This window comes from Eufriesea mexicana, unplaced genomic scaffold (genome assembly GCF_001483705.2).
Source record: "Eufriesea mexicana isolate 0111107269 unplaced genomic scaffold, ASM148370v2 scaffold7846, whole genome shotgun sequence".
Taxonomy (NCBI): Eukaryota; Metazoa; Arthropoda; class Insecta; order Hymenoptera; family Apidae; genus Eufriesea; species Eufriesea mexicana.
Window position 1 is genome coordinate 1 of NW_016915643.1, and position 19,950 is coordinate 19,950.

The window sequence follows — 19,950 nt, forward strand, 5'->3', positions numbered from 1 at the left end:
TTCGTTTTTTATAGCGTCGGAAATACTGAAACAGTAAAAGATGGCAATTGGTTGCTACGAGAGGTTTGAAGCTTTGCTGTGAGCTTAGTAGAAGGAGCAGGAGCGCGTGCTTTTAACACAAGATAGCTTGCGACGTGCCCTATAAGCCTGAGTGCTTAAAGTGAGCTTTCGGGTTCCTGTCATTTTTGGATCGGTATGGAAGCTAGGGGCCTGTCCAGGATTCATTGCGAAAAGTGGCAAATTTTCGTGGTCGTCGGAATCGAATGCGGATGAGTTGTTTGTGACCTCCATGAGCGTGTGTGTGATGTGTGTGATTTTCGTCGGCGTGCGACGCGTGGTTCGTTTTTTATAGCGTCGGAAATACTGAAATGGTAATAGATGACAATTGATCGCTGAGAGAGCTTTCAGGCTCTGCTGTGAACTTAGTAGATGGAGCAGGAGCGCGAGCTTCTGACATGAGTGAGCTTGGGGTGCGCTCTGTGAGCCTGTGTCGTTAACCCTTAGAGTGCGGAAAACTCTCTGCCGAAGTGCTCCAGTGGGTTTGTGCGTAGTTAGCGCTTACGATCGCTGTGAACGGAATTCTTTTCGTTCGTTGGAGATGTGTTGATTAACTGTTCAAGGCGCAACTAACAGGTTATTATTATAATTCTTTTAGAGTAGGTTAAATAATAAAAGAACTTGATTTTCGAGCATCAATTATATATTAGAATCAATAAAATTTACAATATATCTTAACATAAAAATAAGGAGCAAGGACTAAACGCAATAAGTATAACAAGAACTAATAGCTTCTTTGTGTATGATAAATTTCGAAACAATTGTCAAGACATAAACCGACTTCGCATTTTCTGCATTGATATCACGTGTCTCGTCCTACTATATGTTTCGCTCGAACAATGCTTTTTCTGCTTGTTGGTTGTACTTTACCCGCTTCATTCGGATATTTTGATAAAAGTGCTTCCCAGTTGACGAGAAGGATGAATCTTCGGATTTCCTATTTCTTGCTTCTGCTGTGGGTCTATCTTCGGGATACCTTCGCAAAATATCTCTTACGAGAGTTAAATAAAATTTGTGAAAGCTTGATTATGATTTAGAAGAATTTTTATATACAATATACGAATTGTAAATTGCTAAATCCATTAAATGGAAGAAAAATTTCTTATACCATTTTACAGTTTACAATACAACATTTACATTCGCAATACAATACATTACTAATGATAATAGGAACAGATATACAAAAGAATTAACCCGCAATCGAGTGTATTACATGTTCCATCATTTGTCTTTTTCTGCTGCCGTTGCTAAGAAACACGCACATATTTGTCTCACATAAAGTCACATGTAATACTATTGCATGGAAGACCGACAAAATTGCACATCGCTTATATGCGTCCATCGTCCTGGCTGGTCACTTACGCCGGGCGCAAAGATGGGTCCACAGCACTCTAAGGGTAAAAGTGAACTTTCGGGTACCTGCGACTTTTTGGGTCGGTATTGATGCAAAGGAGCTGTCTGCGATTGATTCACTGATAAAACTTGGAAATTTTGGAGATCGTCCGAATCGAGTGCGGATTGTTTCGTTGTGACCGCCACGAGCGTATGTGTGATGTGAGTGATTTTCGTGGGCGTGTGACGCGTTGTTCGTTTTTTACATCGTCGAAAATACTGAAATGGTAAACGATGGCAATTAGTGGCTGAGAGAGCTTTTAGGCTCCGCTGTGAGCTTATTAGATCGAGTACGAACGCGAGCTTTCATCGTGAGAAAGCTTACGACGTGCCCTATAAGTCTGTGTCCTTAAAGTGAGCTTTCAGGTACCTGAGATTTTTTGGGTCGGTATTGATGCAAGGGGGCTGTCTGCGATTCACTGATAAAACTTGGAAATTTTCGAGGTCGTCCGAATCGAGTGCGGTTTGTTTCGTTGTGACCGTCACGAGCGTATGTGTGATGTGTGTGATTTGCGTGGGCGTGTGACGCGTTGTTCGTTTTATGCAGCGTCGAAAATACTGAAATGGTAAACGGTGGCAATTAGTGGCTGAGAGAGCTTTCAGGCTCCGCTGTGAGCTTACTAGATCGAGTACGAACGCGAGCTTTCATCGTGAGAAAGCTTACGACGTGCCCTATAAGTCTGTGTGATGAAAATAAGCTTTCGGGTACCTGGAATTTTTTGGATCGGTATGAAATCAAGGGGTCTGACTACGATTCATTGTGAAAAGTTGCAAATTCTCGTGGTCGTCCGAAACGAGTGCGGATTTGTTTCGTTGTGTCCGTCACGAGCGTATGTGTGACGTGTGTGATTTGCGTGGCTGTGTGACACGTGGATGGTTTTGAACATAGTTCAACTGAATATAGGACAACTATTACCTCCTGCTCCTCACTTTGTACTTATATTGAAAAGATTTGCAAGGTCCTTCGTCATATTAACCAGGTAGAAAACTTGATTTTCTAGAAATAAATTCCTACGCGATATTCCCATAATGATAAATTTCCATACAAATCACTTAAAGAAACCAATTCATCGAGGAAATGAACTGTCGTGAAGCAGTCAGGTATTTATAGTTCACCCTAGTACGTGTTATCTATTCTATAAAATTCTCTTATCACTCTTGCTTCAATCTTCTTCCGCGGGAATATATTGTACAAAGAAACGATCTATTGGTTTACACATCAACTATTCGATATATATTCCGCACAGAATTTTCCCGTAGAACAACCGTTAATATTTGCTTGCGCGTTGACACGGTGCTTTATGACGTTGAATCTTTAACCTTTATTTACGCCTGGCGTCGCGAAACCAGCGTGCGAAACACGTTGGCTCGCCGACCATGCCTACCCCGGATCTATATTACCGAGATGATCTTCGCCGCAAAATTATTCCACCGAGTCCAGTCAGGTGCACAACGGTGATTACGTATCTCAGGCACGGTGCTCGACCAATACCTATCCCCGTGCAATGCTGTAACCGTGTTCTATGCAACATCGTAGGCACACACAAGCACAAGTGCAAACGCGCACACAGCTGCTGGCTACGTTAATTTTAACATTGTACCTGGAGGATTTACGTGGACTGGTTATTTTAATAAGTTCAATTATTTTATGGCATAATGGTTCAGGTGTTCTGAACATTTCTGCATTTCGAATTTCTCTGCATTATCCTTTCATTTGCTATGTTTTTATCCAGAGTTATACTAGATATAGAGGCATGTGATTGGTTTTCGTACTAAATTTGGAAGAGGTGCCATTTTTCAGAAATATCGTAAACCGAAGGAAATTTCTGATAGATTGTAGGTAGAATCCGAGTAAGTTTCGAATTTTCTTCGAAATTTTACTAAGATCAAGTGAAATTATTACGAAAGGATTAGACAGAGAAGTGACTTATCTTATAAGTAACTTAAGAGTCTTATCTTCTCTAGAATTCTATGCGTGGCATTCTTTGAACAATCTGACTGCATCGTATGAGACGAAAAAGTATATGGTGAGACACGACGTGAAACAATATTAGTTTTCACGAACTGTGACAATTTAGATATCAATTAAAAAATAGGAAAAAATGATAAACTTTATCCTGTGCAACTGTATGAGATAACTAAATCCAATTTCTTTACGTTTGAAAACTATTAATTTGAATTATTCTTTGATCGCCTTCTTTACTCGCAATCTCATCGAAAATCCTATCTGAAAATAAACGCATCATAGCCTCGTGTAATTATAACACGCATAACGAAAGAAAGTGTTACTAGAAAATTATAGAAAATCTAACATTTATATGCGATCAGAGATACTCTAGTAACTCTGGTAACCTAGAACAGGACGATCTTCGTTTTAATAACTCCATAACCGCCTGGCAAATGCATCTAACATGAATCCCGAGATAAAGAGCGCCGGGATGATTCTCGGAAGCGAGTGGATAAGTTAATCAACGTTATCCCCAGAAACACGATTCCATAACGGGTCTAACGTTGTGCCATCGAATTTGTACCGCGAAACGCCCAGGGACGAGTTATCCAGCCGCGTGAACTCTCCGGGCGAGATCCACGCGTGTCCCCTTTTGTCTCGTAACAACCGTTCAGATGGAACATAAATACTGGAATATTTTAATTGACCATCGGACAATGCATGCAAATCTGCCGGAAACGCTGCTGGGAATAGGTATTACGTTAATACGAAATATACGGACGCGCGACGACGTTAAACCGATTTCCATAAATCGAACGATCGTGTCACTGACTAATTCGTCGGTTCACCATCGCCATGACATCGTGTGCAGTCAACGACGCGGAAAAATTTGCTTCATTACCATCCATGTTTCAAGCGTGCTACATAATCTTCGTGCAACGCGTACAAAAATCAGCTGTATTCCGGTTCATCCTTCACCCTACGCAAGCAAACATGTCCTCCAGTTAAGATGAACAACACTGTAATACCCCAAAACGACTCGGCTAAATATCTTGGAATGATCCTGGACAGAAGACTGACATGGAAAAGACACATCCAAACCAAATGTAAGCAGCTGAGGCTTAAAATGAAAAAACTGTATTGGCTGATCGGTAATCGCTCTAAACTAAAGACGGAAAACAAGCTACTATTATACAAGATCATCCTCGAGCCTGTCTGGACTTATGGTATACAGCTATGGGGCACGGCCAGCAACTCCAATATCAAGATCATACAGAGATTCCAATCTAAAACGCTACATAACATATGTAATGCCCCATGGTACGTTACAAACGGCGTAATACATCGTGACGTGGCTATACCTTTAGTAAAATGCGAAATCACCCAATTTAGCAAACGCCACATAAGTCAGTTAACGTGTCGCAAAAATCAATTAGCTAGAAAGTTGTCAAATCCAAATAAATCTCCATTTAGACTAAAAAGATTCGCTCCCCTGAACCTGGTACGTCGATTCTCCTAATAACTCTAACTCCATCATTGTACTACACATACTGCAAGTAATGAACCGATGCAACGATCTACGTATTTGCTTTTCATGTCACCCATAAAGCTATCATTTTTACTTATAATTCCCATTTGAGGAATTGATTGTAAAACTTGTGAAGTAAATAAAAAAAAAAAAATTCTGGTTCACCGATTAACTCATCGCTGCTGGATCCTTTTCGCGAATGTGTCCCATAAGACGAGGTAATCGGTATATCTTGGGATTAATGAATTGCAGGTTTGTCTCAAGAAATTGGTGGAACTTTGCAATTTCGTTGTCGATTAATTGATTCGTGATTCGTAATAACCCGTCGAGGTAGTCGATATTTTATTTTACCTAGAGATCGGTTCTAACTTTTGTGAGAGGAGTCTTCATTTGGATGGCGTCACCCTGCATAGGGATCTACGTTGCTTCGAGGAACCATCAAGCCTATCAGTTTTCGAAGCAGGACTGAGTGACGCAATGGGTCGTCATAGGGCCTATAAGACCCTGGCTGAAGTGTTCGACGGGACTCTTTCGACAATCCACCGTCTGCATCACGCATCTCAGAAGACTCGAGTCTCCGTGCATTTGTACCACAAGAGAATAAAATATAATTGTAAGAGTATGGAAAAGCGTGCGAGCTCCGGTTACCAATAAAGCGACGAGTGACGACCACTTAGCAGCGATAACTGGAGTCTCAAGTCGAAGCGACGATCCACTTGACCTAAGCGGCGATCCTGATGAACGAACAAAGGAGGCCCATCCTTAAAAGGGTAGGCCGAAAAGCGTAGCGAGACAGTTCTTAGGAAAGAGTATTAGGAGACAGTCCTTACACAGTTCTTTGAGAGACAGTTTACGCGAGAGACGAGAACGTGCGTACCTAGTAGCGACGAAAGAATATCGAATCGGTCACCGAGAGTTAGACTTGCGACCTAGCCCTCGCTTTGTAAACCCTTACATAATCAAAGTTTAAAGTTCAATCTCTATAAATCCGATCTTTGCCACATTTTCAAGATGCGTTGCAAACGACCAAGCACGGGAACCATACGTTATCGTCACTGAGGAAAATTGAAGCAGAACCCTCAAGATTGCACCGGTCAGAACGGCCATGGGGAAGGTGGCTGTCCTGAAATATGGAACAATGACAGACGCGTTAATCCAAACGCGCCATCATGTACGGTGATGGACGTTGGAAGTTGGGACAACGAAGTTCGCTACACCATTGACACCATCGACGTGTCAGGGTGTCCGATTATTATTCCTGCGCGATTGTCGTCATCCACGATCACGGAAGACGTCTTCCCGGCCAGGTTGGAGCAGAAATCAGCTCTAGTCTCTAAGACGGCCCCGTTTTACTTCAATAACGAAGCAAGTTTCGGCGCCGACAGCGCTGCGTTTTCACGCTTCAGCCTCTCTAATAGATATATGCATAACGGTGAGACCGCAAATGCTTCAATTATGAAACAATGAAATAGTTAGAGCTCCTGCTTCGAGGTCTGCACCTCCCTCTCGCGTCCTCCTGCAGCTCCACGACGCGCTGGTGCCAACTGACGCCAACTTCTCGCGCTAACTTGCTACCGTTGTTTCGTCGAGTTAACCAGCTAACTTCGTAGCAATCTACTCTGCCCTCCCTTTTCTCTCGCACAACCCTTCCGACGTATCCTCTATACCCCTAGTCGCTCGCACTAGTCGCGTTTACGTCATCACAGGCGCGGCTAAGCCTGCGGTTCAACGTGCAAATCTTTTGTCCCTGTTCGAGGGTCCAGAGACTCCTTCGGACTTCCAAACGGCCCCACGATGCGTGAAAGATTCGCGGGACCGTTGCCTTCTAGCGTAAAATTCACTCTGCTGGGCTTCGCAATCTATACTCTAAGACTCCCTTCACAGTTACCTCGCAGATTTTCGGTGCAGTCTTGGTCAGAGTATCGTTCAATCGTTCAACTTTACTCAGGATACACGCGTGAGTTTCATTGCGTAACCGCGTAATTGCGATTATTAGAGTTCGGAGTGGAGTATGACAGAGGAAAGGTGATTATTAGATGTGAGTAAGCGAGGAAGTATGGCTGCGAGAATGCGAAGACAGTAAGTGTCTCTTATACGAGTCTCGTGGTTTCTCGTAAGAGACGAATATAAAGTTAAATTTATGTAGCTATTGGAAATGTCATCGTGGTCGTATTTCACTTCTCTCTCTTCTGTTACGATATTCTTAGCCACGCATAATAGTGTTGCGTATTTATTGTTTTGGTACCGAGTCAGGCGAGAAACATTGGATAATTCTGTATGCGTAACTTGCATTTGGTAATCGTTGGTGGGCAGGGCCGAAGCTGAAGTTATAATTAGAATGGAAATTAAATTAAAAATTCGACCCTTCCTTTATCAGCTGAACTGTAATTCACGCCACGAGCGTGATCCGGTGTTATAAGCTAAGGGGCTAAATCCCAAAAATAAATTCAGCACACGTATACAAACGTTGGAGTTTAATCAGCTTTAGAAGAACCTGGTGTGCAAATATTTAGCTGTGTCTATTTAGTCACAACCATAAAGATGTTAAATTTAGACTCCAACTATTTAGTAGGTGTAATGGATACGGAGAGTTGCGAGTTTTGCTTACGTTTCTCGTTAGGAGACGTTGATTAACTTTAAACAACGTCATTGCAAATGAAGTAGAACAGCCTGGAATCCTAATTACGTACATTAATACTCGAATCGTTTACTTTCGACCTTTATAATGCCAAAGAAAATTTATTTCAAATTCTATTGCACTTAGAAACGATGCGCCGATGAAAATCTGTCTATTCCATGCCAACGTAATCTATCATATTTAAGACTGTATCACAAAGTCAATCGTAAACGCGTCAAAATAATATTACGTGTTTCTCGAACGATCGAATGCATGTTTAAAATATTTATGGCAGTCTGTGACAAACGTCGGAATCTATGAAAAGTATTCTAATTAGAGAAAAACGTGAAGTAAGCTATTATCAAAGAACTTTATACATCCTATATAGCGACTTGACATCGCTGTTATCGTTTGATGCAGACCTGGTACCATCAGCTGTGTACTCCCGAAGTTTTATCTCTGGTAAAGAGAAACAGAGATCGACAAACCGAAAGGGAGAGATCAAGGAAGAGGGAGAAACACTATGCCCGTAATAGCGTCAAGTGGTGTGGTTCCAGTGATAATCTACGAAGCACAATCCGCCCATATAGTAGAGATAAGGTTCCCCCATGTGATGCATGGTGCGTGGCTTGCAAACGCCCCCCTTTCCACCGTAAATACCTTTTACGTCTCGTTGACATTGCTCTGGGTTGGACGACCTAGCAATTAGCGTTAAAAAGTTATGTGTCGTTATATTATTCTGTGCTATATTATAGTAGAGTGTGCTATATTGGAATTTACGTACGTGCAAAATTGAAGCTACATCGATACCTATATGATCTATAATTGAAGATCTACTATGAATTAAAGAAACGTGGAAATTATATTCGTGAAAATATATAAATATGTCACAATTGTGATTGTAATGGTAATGATATCTATCTATCTTTCGGCAGAAATTAGAAAAATGATTTTTTACACGTTGACTGCCATGGGGGTCACCGGTGACCGGCGCTCAACTTGGCGGTGGCGCCACGGGGGCCACAGGTGACCGGCGACGCGACCATTAGTAAAAATACATAATTAGAGTAAATATCGATACTGATAAATTTTTAAACAGTACCATTGTTACTATAATGGTTCGAAGAAATTAATGCCATACAGAACATGCAAAAATAATTTTATTTATACAAAGAAAAGGTGAACCAAAACAGTCGACACAATATGTCGCCACTTTTTTAGTGCAATTCTTTGCTCTCATTCTTCCTAGCTGATTCGAATTATTTTCATAGCACACTTTGCAAAATCGCCTTACATTTCGCACATTTCCAGGTTTCTTTTTAAATTCGTGACGACGTTTTTTCTGTACGTAATTGCTCGATGAAATGCAATCTTCGTCATCGGAACATTTCAATAAATACATCGCTAACTTCATCCTAAAATCGGGAATTGAAATATTTTTTCGAGTTGCTTTTTAAACAATTGATAATGGCAAAAATGGTCTACAGCACCGCGGGGGTCACCGGTGACCCCCGCCACGAAAAATACATTAAACGCGATTATACAACTCACCTGATCTGTTGTAAATAATATTTCAACATAATATGCATCGCATAATAATGTATTCATGTTGGCGTCATGGGCAAACCATGTAAAATGCGCGTGGCAGTCAACGTGTTAATAACTTTCCGTATTAATTATTCCCATCTACAATTATCAATCGTGAGAAAAAATTTAATCAGAAAAATTTTAAATTAGAATCACAAATGTGACAGCAAAATTATGCTATTTCTAATATCTTATTACATACGCAATTGTATATAGGACACGCGCAAGAGTACTTTCAAATTCTAAGATTATCACCCTCGATTCTCTACCGGCAAAACTACCCCCATCCGTTCCATCTGCCACAAATACACGTACTGGTACGGCAACGCGTAACTCAAGATCCGGCTATTCGATTTCGTCAGGGTAATTCATTTTTACCATTACGGGGCTGTGTGCGTAATTCGTTCGACCCTCGCGCGTCGAGTGATATATTTCGGTAAGGGGGTCGGCTGAAACCGGACACCAAAGATTCGTCTTCCCGAAGGTGTCCAATTTTACGGCTAATCTAAGTCGTAAGAGACCACTGGCTCGCCCCATCTTACACCCCGCGAGCCTAACGTTTCGTTTTCGCCTCACCTGACCTCACGAAAGAGTTCGTGTAACGAGTAACGTGGCCAAGACACTCGAATAAAGGATAAAAGGTGTAAAGGGTAAAATGTGAGACAACTAAGGAAACTGGTGGATGAAAATATTCAATAAAAGAAAGTGTTACAATATTGCCTATGGTTAATATGCACTGATGCATAACAAAATGGCAACAGCCCCGATGATCTTCGGCACCCTTTAAAACTAACGCAAATTTTGTTTTAAAACTAACGAACTTTTGCAAATTTGCAAATGTATGCAAATTTTTCCTATAAAGTATTTTTTCCTTAATAATGGACACGTTATTTGGTTACAAGATTTATTTGATTTTTACGAAGACAGTAATTGTTTCTAATATTCTTGTTAAGTCTTCCCCTGTAAAATGAAATTTAATTTATAATCGTGCTTTTCTATCAAAATATGCTCACTGTGAAGACACTCGAGAATAACTAAAAATTCTTTTATTACTATTTTAATTTACTGTTGCCATTAAGATAGAAGATATCGGTAATCTGTAATTTGCTACGTAGTTTTGTTCTCGTCAGCAGAGATAAAAAGTAAATAAGATGAATAAAAATTCAGAGATATTTCCTATTAAGATAAAACGAGTGGATTCGAAATATTTCTTATATTGGGTTGGCAAGAAAGTACTTTCGGTTTTTTAGTGTGAAATAAAACTCAATTTTTTCTATACAGTAAATGAACTTTAATCGGTCAAATATCTTCCATTCTATTCGATGACCTTTTGCCATCTTTCTGGTAACTTCATGATCCCGCGCTCATAGAATTTCTGGTCCTTATCTGCAAAAAACTTAACCAAGTGCGTAAATCTCAGAAAGTCGACCAGAACGTTGTGGGTATCTTTCAGTGAAAAATCTTCAGAACGAAATTTTTTAAACTAATTCTGACACGTGCGTTCTGTTAAACAATCAACACCATAAACTTCTCGTATCTCTTTGTGAGCCTCAGCCGCATTCTTGCCTTTATGAAAATAAAAAAGTAAAATGTGTCGAAAATGCTTATTTTTGCACTCCATGTTCAGACTGACCTTGAACTGACAGTTACAAACGAAATACACGGAATTTCACGAAACAGCAACCTAAACGTATCGACTACCACATCTCAAAAGAAAAAAATTCTAACATTGACAAAAGAATAACTAAACAAGCATAACATTATTTACTGATGCAAACCGAAATTACTTTCTTGCCAACCCAATAGAAATGAGATGGATGCTCTAATCGATGGAATAAAAAATTCTCGGAATGCAAAAGATTAAAAGATTCCCGAATGAATGGAACGATGGCACGAACGATTTTTAATTCAACGACTAATATCGCGTTGCTGATATAAATGGTATAATTATGAAAATAAATGTTAAGTCCTATGAAAAGGATTTAATTCTTCGAGGCAGATGATTTGTATTTCTTGGAATTGATCGTTTATGAACGGTACAGCGACGGCGTTAAATGCTTTGTGACCGACTTACGCCAAGTCGCTATGATTAATACTCGTGTAAGGTGTATGCAACGATGCTTGTGATATTTGTATTGTGAAAAGAAGCCTGGTTATCGAATAAATGTATGACAAATAAGAAACTTTGAAATCGTTATGCACGCTAATTTTACAAATAGTACAATTTTCCTAATACGAATCTTCGCGATGATGTAATCGAATGACTCCATATAATGCAGAAATAACTTCTCCTTCGAATAATTATATCACGTAGAAAATTACAATAAAAATATTTGAAGCAAATGCTACGAACAATCAATTTCACTTAATTGACTATGTTACTTAAAATGTTCGTATAAAACAAGTATGCAAATCATGATGACACATTACAAATATCGAACACGGACATGCAGGGACACATCCCAGATGCGGAAAACGAAGGTGTGAGAGGAGACTCAGTCGCCATTTAATCAGATTCTAAGATCGTTATCAATTAATATCTCGAATTCAAAATTACCCAACGATGCGTGGAATATCGAGGTAAAATAATTCTACGTTTTATTGTTAATTTGCGTTTCTTATTTACCGTTTTGAAAATGTCGTCGACTCTATGGCAGAAAGTCTTCGAATTACTACGATCACCGAGTGCAAAGGGTTAATACCGAAAAGTATTGTGAGAGGAGTCTTTATTTGAATGGCGGCACCCTGCATCGGGATCTATGTTTGCTTCGAGGAATCATCAAGATTATCGATTTTCGAAGCAGGACTGAGTGACGCAATGGGTCGTCATAGGGTCTATAAGAACCTGGCTGAAGGGTTCGAGGGAACACACTCTCTTTCGACAAACTACCGTCTGCATCATGCATCCTACAAGACTCAAGCCGCCGCACACTTGTACCCCAGAAGAATAAAATATAATCAAAGTTTAAAGTTAAATCTCTATAAACCCGATCCTTTACCACAAAGGTTCCTTGTAAATATTCTCGACTTTTTCCAAACATCGAGGGTTCCAGGTCAATGGGGGCCTGGTTTATGTCTTTACAACCAGGGCCCCATGACTCGCGGACCACCTCGACGCCTAACGGGTCTTCCCCGAAAAGCTAGCCTCCAGTTTTCCGCATCTGGCCCCCCACACATAATAAAGTCCTACTCAGGAAACGTAGTGCTCTTTTCACTAAAAACCTCTCGTCCTCCACCTTCATACATTTACCTAAATTAATAATCTAATGATGCATTATTTATATTACGTTGTAAATAAATTTGATTAGTATATTAAAAACGCCAGGAAGTCTCGTTTCTATCGCGAAATAACAGCAAATAAATATAAATTGTCAAAGGAGCATGAGTGTATCGAAATTATAACATGGATCATCGATCAACACTTTTTCGTTTCAACTTAAATCGCCGTTCTTATTATTAACTCTTTGCACTCGAGAGGTGAATCTCAGTCACCATTTAATCAGATTCTAAAGATCGACTTTAATTAATAAATCAAATTTAAAATTACCTAACGATGCGTGGAATGTCGAAGAAAAATAATTCTATGTCTTAATTTGCATATGATTTCTCATTTACCATTTTAAAAATATCGTCGACTCTACGACAGAAGATCTTCGAATTACTATTTTCCTGTAACGAAAAAGTCGTCTAGTGCAAAGGGTTAATCCATTATTTAGAATAACTGAAAAATTCCTAGAAATTGCTAAAAATTAGAATAACAGTGGAGAAAAAATATTGCAAGACCGACATGATGTCAGTGAGAAATTTCAATCGAGGAATTATCGAAATCCTCTACGAGGGTTAAATTCCATTAATATTTCATACATGATTATTCCATTAAGAACTAAACACGTGCATGCAAATGTATATACGATACCAGAAGAATCGACAAGCAAATATTTTATTCGCAGAAACGATTAATCAATCAATAAATAAATACGAAAAGAATCGTAATAAAAATACCAAAATACAAGCAACAACTGCCCTGACTGGACCCAGACACACGTGTACTATGTCCATAAATCATACCTCTCCTCTAAATTATCCGCCAGCTCTGAAACACGCCTCTAAAACAGGAGAAAAAGCAACAGGGCGATCAAGGAACAATCAGAAGGAAGGAATGAAACTTCTCGTTACCTTAGACGTGTACACAAAATCGCAATAAAGATGCTCGACAAGCGTCGTTCATTTAGCTTTAATATCGAGCTGGCGAGCGCAGAGCTATGAAGGTGCAATTTTCTCGCAGAAGGGACACGAGTTTCGCGGGGAAAGTATACCAGCCGTTGTATAATTTAACCAACAGCCGAGCATGCCCCAATTACAGAAGTATGCCTTCCGTTTCGGGCATGCATTACACGTAGCCAGGCTTACACAAGTGCGCGCACAACACGCATATACACATTCGGGCGTGGTATCGACCATTCGGCTCGTAGAGGGCCGTGGAACGCGGCTCCATTCATTTCGCCCTTTTCTGTCGCAGTAATAACCTTCGTCGCGTTATCGCGCTATCGGAAAGGCTATAATTTTTCCATTCTTCCGGCGCGGCGAATCGAGGGGAAGGAACGACAGCGACAACGACAACGACAACGACGACGACACCGGTGCACCCTTACCACCCTTGCTGGCTCGTGGCGTGGCCACGGTTAGCACAGCCTCGAATCTTAACGGAAGAACGAAGATATACGAGCTGCATAGGGGGCGCCCGCGTGGTGGAACACTCGAGAAAATGTAAATTGAAACGATCATCCGCGTGTGGACAGCGGCCACTCATAATTCTCCCTGGACATCTTCATCCGCACCGATCGTGTACTCCCCGGGTAATTATGTCTGTTTCACCGTGGGGCTGATAGAAAGCTCGGGTCGATCGCGAAACGCCCTGGTCGAGGAGGATCGATGAACCTCGGGAATAGAAATGATTTATTCTACGCGACCGACCCGCGTTCCTTTTCTAATCGTAATTACCGCTTACACGAACTTCGATGCAAACGCGCGGCCACCACCGATAAATCTTCGTAACAAGATCCCCTGTCCGACTGCCCATCGTTTGCATCGTGGCCAGCACTCGTTCCTCCGGCACACAAACCCCTAACGTTTAGTACCACGACCCGTCGCGAACTTTCTTGCACGAGAATCGATAATGAACGTATGGAGAGTCGAATGTAGTTTAGCGGTGAATTAGTTTCAGGAAATTTATATATCTTTCTGTTTCTCGAGATTCTCAGGTGCTCGGAGAAGGTAGTTTTTCGATTATTTCAAATGGTTAACAGGTGAAGATGGAATGGGCTAGATCGTGTTCCGGTTGTTACGTGCGGAGGAAGTAATCGTTTAAAGTTATTAATCAATTAAGCGATAAATGGGTGCAAGATAGGAGTGGCTGTGGAAACTCGTTTAAGACTGGCACGCTGGGTAATTTGACTAAATACGAGAAGAATTTCGGATCAGGATTGAGGGATATAAAAATAGCATAAATTCTGTGGAAGAATGTTGTTAATGGAGTTACGAACAGATTTGAATAAATTCACGATAATGATAATAAATTGTCATTTCACTTTCTACCTATGCCTCCTTGTCGTTTCTTCCAAGAAATCACAAATCCATAAAGGAAATAAGTATTTTACCAATATTTTCCTCGTGTTATTGCCCACTTTGATATATTTAAATATATATCCTGTGTATATCAATTGAGTGAACTGACAAAGAATTTTAATATACACGGGTTGAAAAGTAATAGACACGATGTAAATGTTTATTCTCAATTGCTAAGTTTTATTTCAGATATCCTGTTTATAAGTGAAACTAGTTCATTTTCTCGTTTCTGGAAAATGAAAATAGAAGCAGATATTACTATTTAAAACCTAATAAGTAGGTTCGCCAGACCTATATGGAGACCGTGAAAGAAGAGGTCACTTGTGACGTAATTCAAAATTAAAGAAACGACCCATTTAGTAGCTAGTTTATTTTTGACATAGCTCTGTGCTATATCGCGGTTATCGATCAGAGAGATATTAAGAACCTTCCTACAAATGGTTAAATCAATACTATCTACTGGTCTTCCACGTTATCTTTCACTTTAAACCGAAAATCGAACACGAGGAACAAGACACGATTTTATGAAAAATAATTTACACGGTATTACCGAGTATCGAAATATTTTCTAGAAAAATTTATATCTATAATATACTCGCAGAAATAATACGATACTAATTGAAATTCACCGACATCAGAGATTACAAATATGAAAATAACGAAGCGTGTTACTTTATGCATTGTCCGTCAGCAATTGTTCTGAATTTTGCACAGTGCGTGCTTAAAAATTATCGCTTAGAATATACTCGGTTTAGTTGCAACGATCCTTTTGCAGAAAATATCAAATGATTTTAGGAACATACGTAATAAACTATAATGCAACCAAATTTATTCCTATTATCTACATCTCGCAAAGTTTCCACCAAATATGCGAAAAAATCTACGCAGATACAGCTACTCCGTAAAGTAATAAACTCTGAACTGTCTAAAAATAAAAACGCGATAGAATAATTATCCCTTTGTACTCAAGTACGAGTTCAGCTATGACTAGTATTAAAGGAATCAAAAAATATAAGTAGGTAAAAAAATGGCGACATTCTGAATGTATCTTATCCATATTTTCACTTTCGTTTAAAATATACGAGAGTGAAAGGGATAGAATGAATGCGAATGTTTGAATGATTTTAGTAGAGGTTATAACCACAGATGTACTTAATATTTGCGCAAAATTTCGTGCTAACCTGTCAGAGACTTTTTGGCAAATTACGGACACCGTTTTGGGAAATACAGTTTCGAGAAATACACGTTTAATGTGTCACGTACTTATAATAATTACCTCTATATTAAATAAAACCTCGTTGAAACAGCTACAACTCCGTTATTTGTAAGAGTTCGGGTCTAATATTTACGGAAAGTATTGTTGAAAACACGTACTAAATAAAAAGAAAATCGATTTTTTGGTCCTAGATAATAATTAATTATTAACTACTATGGACATAGGTTGGTTTCTTGGTTTAAGAATTTCAGATTGTTTATAGTCTCTCGACTAGATCGATGCTGCATTGAAACAGATAGACTGCATTTGAATTTAAATGTCCTTTGTTATTTTGCTTATATTGCCACTGTGTTATTATTCGGTATATGTTTTATGTATTAAATAATGGGTAAGATTGTATTTTTCTTACAATAAATTTGATTTCAACTGGATTCGACTTGTTCTTCCTCATTTTGTTTAAATCAGTACCATATTTTAATTATTCGGTACATCTTTTGATAAATAGTTTGCGATGAAACCTCGGTATTCGAAAATTCATGATTTTGCGTATTCTGTTTTTGTTTCCGAATTTCTTCTCTTTCGTATTCCGCTACGTGTTTATCCTTTGCACTGTTGTAGCCTGGAGTTACCCTGTAAGTAGTATATATATTAACCCTTTGCACTCGACGATTTGTTGGCTAGAGAAGAGTAGAAATTCAAAGATTCTCTACTAAAAAAACTGACGATACTTTTTTGAGCAGTAAATAAATGATTGTATAATAATAGAATTGTAGAATTATTTGATTTCGATACCTCGCACACTGTTACGTTACATCAAATTCGATATATTAATAAATATCGATCTTGCAAATTTTATGAAATGGTGACCGAGGGTCACCTCTCGAGTGCAAAGGTTTAAATACACCGTACATACACGTGCATGCACAGGGCCTCGGTAAAAAATCTTGCAGCTAAGTCAATCCCCTAAAAACTAGTAAAATCCCTTCTAACTCGGCTCGTTAAACGGAACGATCGCAAGCCCTTAAACGACGACGAAGCTTAACTCGCAGCGGCAGCGAAGCTTAACAGCACAGTTGAAATCAGCGCGAAATCAAGAGCCTGTCCGTCACAAGCCGAAAAGCGTCCCCCTTTGTGCCGAAATCCGAGCTCGTTCAGCGGCTATTCGATTCTGGCCGTCCTCGCGATGCATTTGGCAATGCTCGAACTATAAAGGTCGGTGTCGACCGCGAATATCTGGCATTCGGTTGGAAAATTAGTTCTTGGATATACAATAAACGATCCAAACCCGCGTTTCTTTTCAACGGACATTCGACGATTCGGCGCTCGTGGATTCCGGGCTTCGTTCCCTTCTGCAACCCGAACCCCGCTCGCTTTCTTCCACCCCCCAACGCACTCGCTCGCCGACCACCCTTTTCTTGCCCTCGCTGGACCCTTCTCGAGGTTTTTCTTCCTCGGCCACGGCCAGTAAAACTCTACGGAAATGGATTCCGGAATGGGAACCGGGGGATAAATGTAAGACGAGATGCAGGAAGGAAACGAACCGGCCACCGAAATGCCGAGGGAACTGCAGGCTAGTTCAGCCATCTCTGCTCGGTCCAGGGCGCACTACTTGTTGAGAGACCGATTCAACGGACCACCGATATTATAGAGAATATAAGAATTCCCACAACTGGGTTCAGTTAGAGATCTCCCGTTTGTTCATTCTGACGTGCAGGGAAACGACTGGATTAAGACTATCGTTCGGGTTGGACAGACATTCGTTGTCAGGTCAATGCAAGACAAGACGAATGCGTTGTTGGAGGATAAAATGAAGTTACTTTATGGAGTTCGTGCAGATTTGGATAAAAACTTTGCGTTTGTAAGGGGTTTACTAATATTCAACAAGAACTGACCGCTAATACTCTTTCCTAAGAACTGTCTCTCAACAACTCCTCTCAACGCACTGTCTAAGAACTGTCTCGGAACTGTCCCGTACACTTCTCAACCTGCCCTTTTAACCCCTTGGCTACTGTGGGCGCATATACGCGCTCAGAAATTCTGCTTTTGTGACACGGAAGGCGCATATAAGCGCTCAACACAGTTTGCTTTTCTGACACGAAGGACGCATCTCTACCCAAAATTTCGCCGTTCTCGGCGGACATTGTAAATGAATTCCTACCCGTGTGGTACGACCGGTGCGTTTCAAAGGCTGCCGTAGTCAAGGGGTTAAGGATGGACCTCCTCTGTTCATTGATCGCGGATCAAGGGGATCGCCGCTTCGATTTGAGACTCCGGTTATCATTGCTACGTGCTCCTCACTCACGCCTTATCGGTAACCGTCGCCTAATCTTATATATTCTTACACGTTTTCGGTATACTTTCCCCGCGAAACTCGTGTCCCTTCTGCGAGAAAATTGCACCTTCATAGCTCTGCGCTCGCCAGCTCGATATTAAAGCTACATGAACGACGCTTGTCGAGCATCTTTATTGCGATTTTGTGTACACGTTTATGGTAACGAGAAGTTTGATTCGTTCGTCGCGATTGTTCGTTGATCGTTCGACCGTCCTGTTGCTTTTTCTTCTGTTTCAACCACTTACGCTGGAAAGACGTGCCACGCACGTCGTAATGTTTTTGTTACAGAATCGCCATACACGTCGTCAGGCAATTGTCACAGAAATCCTGGACCCTTCTGGCACACGTGTTTGTAAATTTTTTGCCAGCGCAAGTGGTTAAGACGTGCGTTCTTTGGACGAGTTCGCCTAAATCTAAGTAGACTGGATATTTCAGAGAGTATTCGTTTGATACAATTAATCAATTATTTCTGAAATACAAGTTTTGCAAGTGGAAAATTCTTCGATATCGAATATTCTGCTTGGGAAAGAAAAACAAAATGTATGTCTCTGTGAACTTATTTATAAATCAGCTTTATAAAACCAAATAGGAGGCTGGAAATTGTCAATATCCCTGTACTGGTTCAAATGAAATACTAAACTGGCACTTCGTTTCGGTAACTTTCGTTATCGTGTGCTAACTATAGCAAAGAAGCTAAACACGTGATAGCTGGATTTTCAACGATATAATTGATTTCTACTTACGCATACGAGGCATGCAACGGCAAGGAAATTATACAATCGAAGCCAGATAATACTGCAACGTTAATGAAATACCACGACACTCGCACGTTGATGTATGTAAGTGTCAAGACGAAGATAGTACTTTGACCGATATTTAGCGTAGCGTGCGCACCAACGTTATCTAACTACTTCTATCACACATTTATGTAGTTGAGCCGCATTGAAACGATAGCGAGTCACGTAGGAAGGAAGCGCGAATTTCTTGACTACGAAGTTTATAGAATTGATTCGCCAGAGTGGGACCAATGATGGTATCAATCGAAATCTAACCGTTACTAACGAGATCTGGCAGGTAGATATCAATTGCTGAAGCGTAACCGACGAAGGGATAGTTTGCACGAGGGTAGCAGTTACTAATAGTTCAATGCTAGAGGAAAATTGGGGGAAAGTAGCCAATGCAACAGTGTTATTCTAAACCAATAACAATTACCACGCAACACATAATTTAGATAAATAATTATCAGGTAAACAAGCGGATGGCTTCAGTATTTTTACAAATAAACAATAAATTTTGACTGAGTAATTATTGTCAAGATTCGCACAAAGTGAAACAAGGACAAAGTGAAACAAGAAGATTTTATAATAGATCCTTTCTTAATTTAGCCTAAACAGGATTTTACGCCTTATCGTGAAAGCAGCCAAATACAGAGCGGTGTCAATCGCGATGATCCTGTAATCGTGGTACTGATCTATGAAAATCCCGAGGCCATAGAATTTACCTAAGATGGCCACAGATTTGAAGAACATCGAATTCCATGATTTGGAAATTGCAGAACATACCTGAGATCATACAGATAATTTGCAAATTGAGCGAAACCCAAAGTTAAAGCTACGTCCAGGCTTTAAATTCTAAGCCTCGAATTTCA

The 19,950-nt window shown here is 40.2% G+C and overlaps 1 long non-coding RNA gene across 1 annotated transcript in view; it reads right to left on the minus strand.

Moving 5' to 3' along the window:
• Positions 1 to 1,427: 1,427 nt before the first annotated feature.
• Positions 1,428 to 19,950, minus strand: part of LOC108552713 (uncharacterized) — a 70,941-nt gene continuing 52,418 nt past the window's right edge. The window contains exons 2-3 of the long non-coding RNA XR_001890578.1: positions 1,820 to 2,007; positions 1,428 to 1,668 (exon numbers count right to left, since the gene is read on the minus strand). This is a non-coding gene — a long non-coding RNA (uncharacterized LOC108552713). The remainder of the gene's footprint in view (positions 1,669 to 1,819; positions 2,008 to 19,950) is intronic.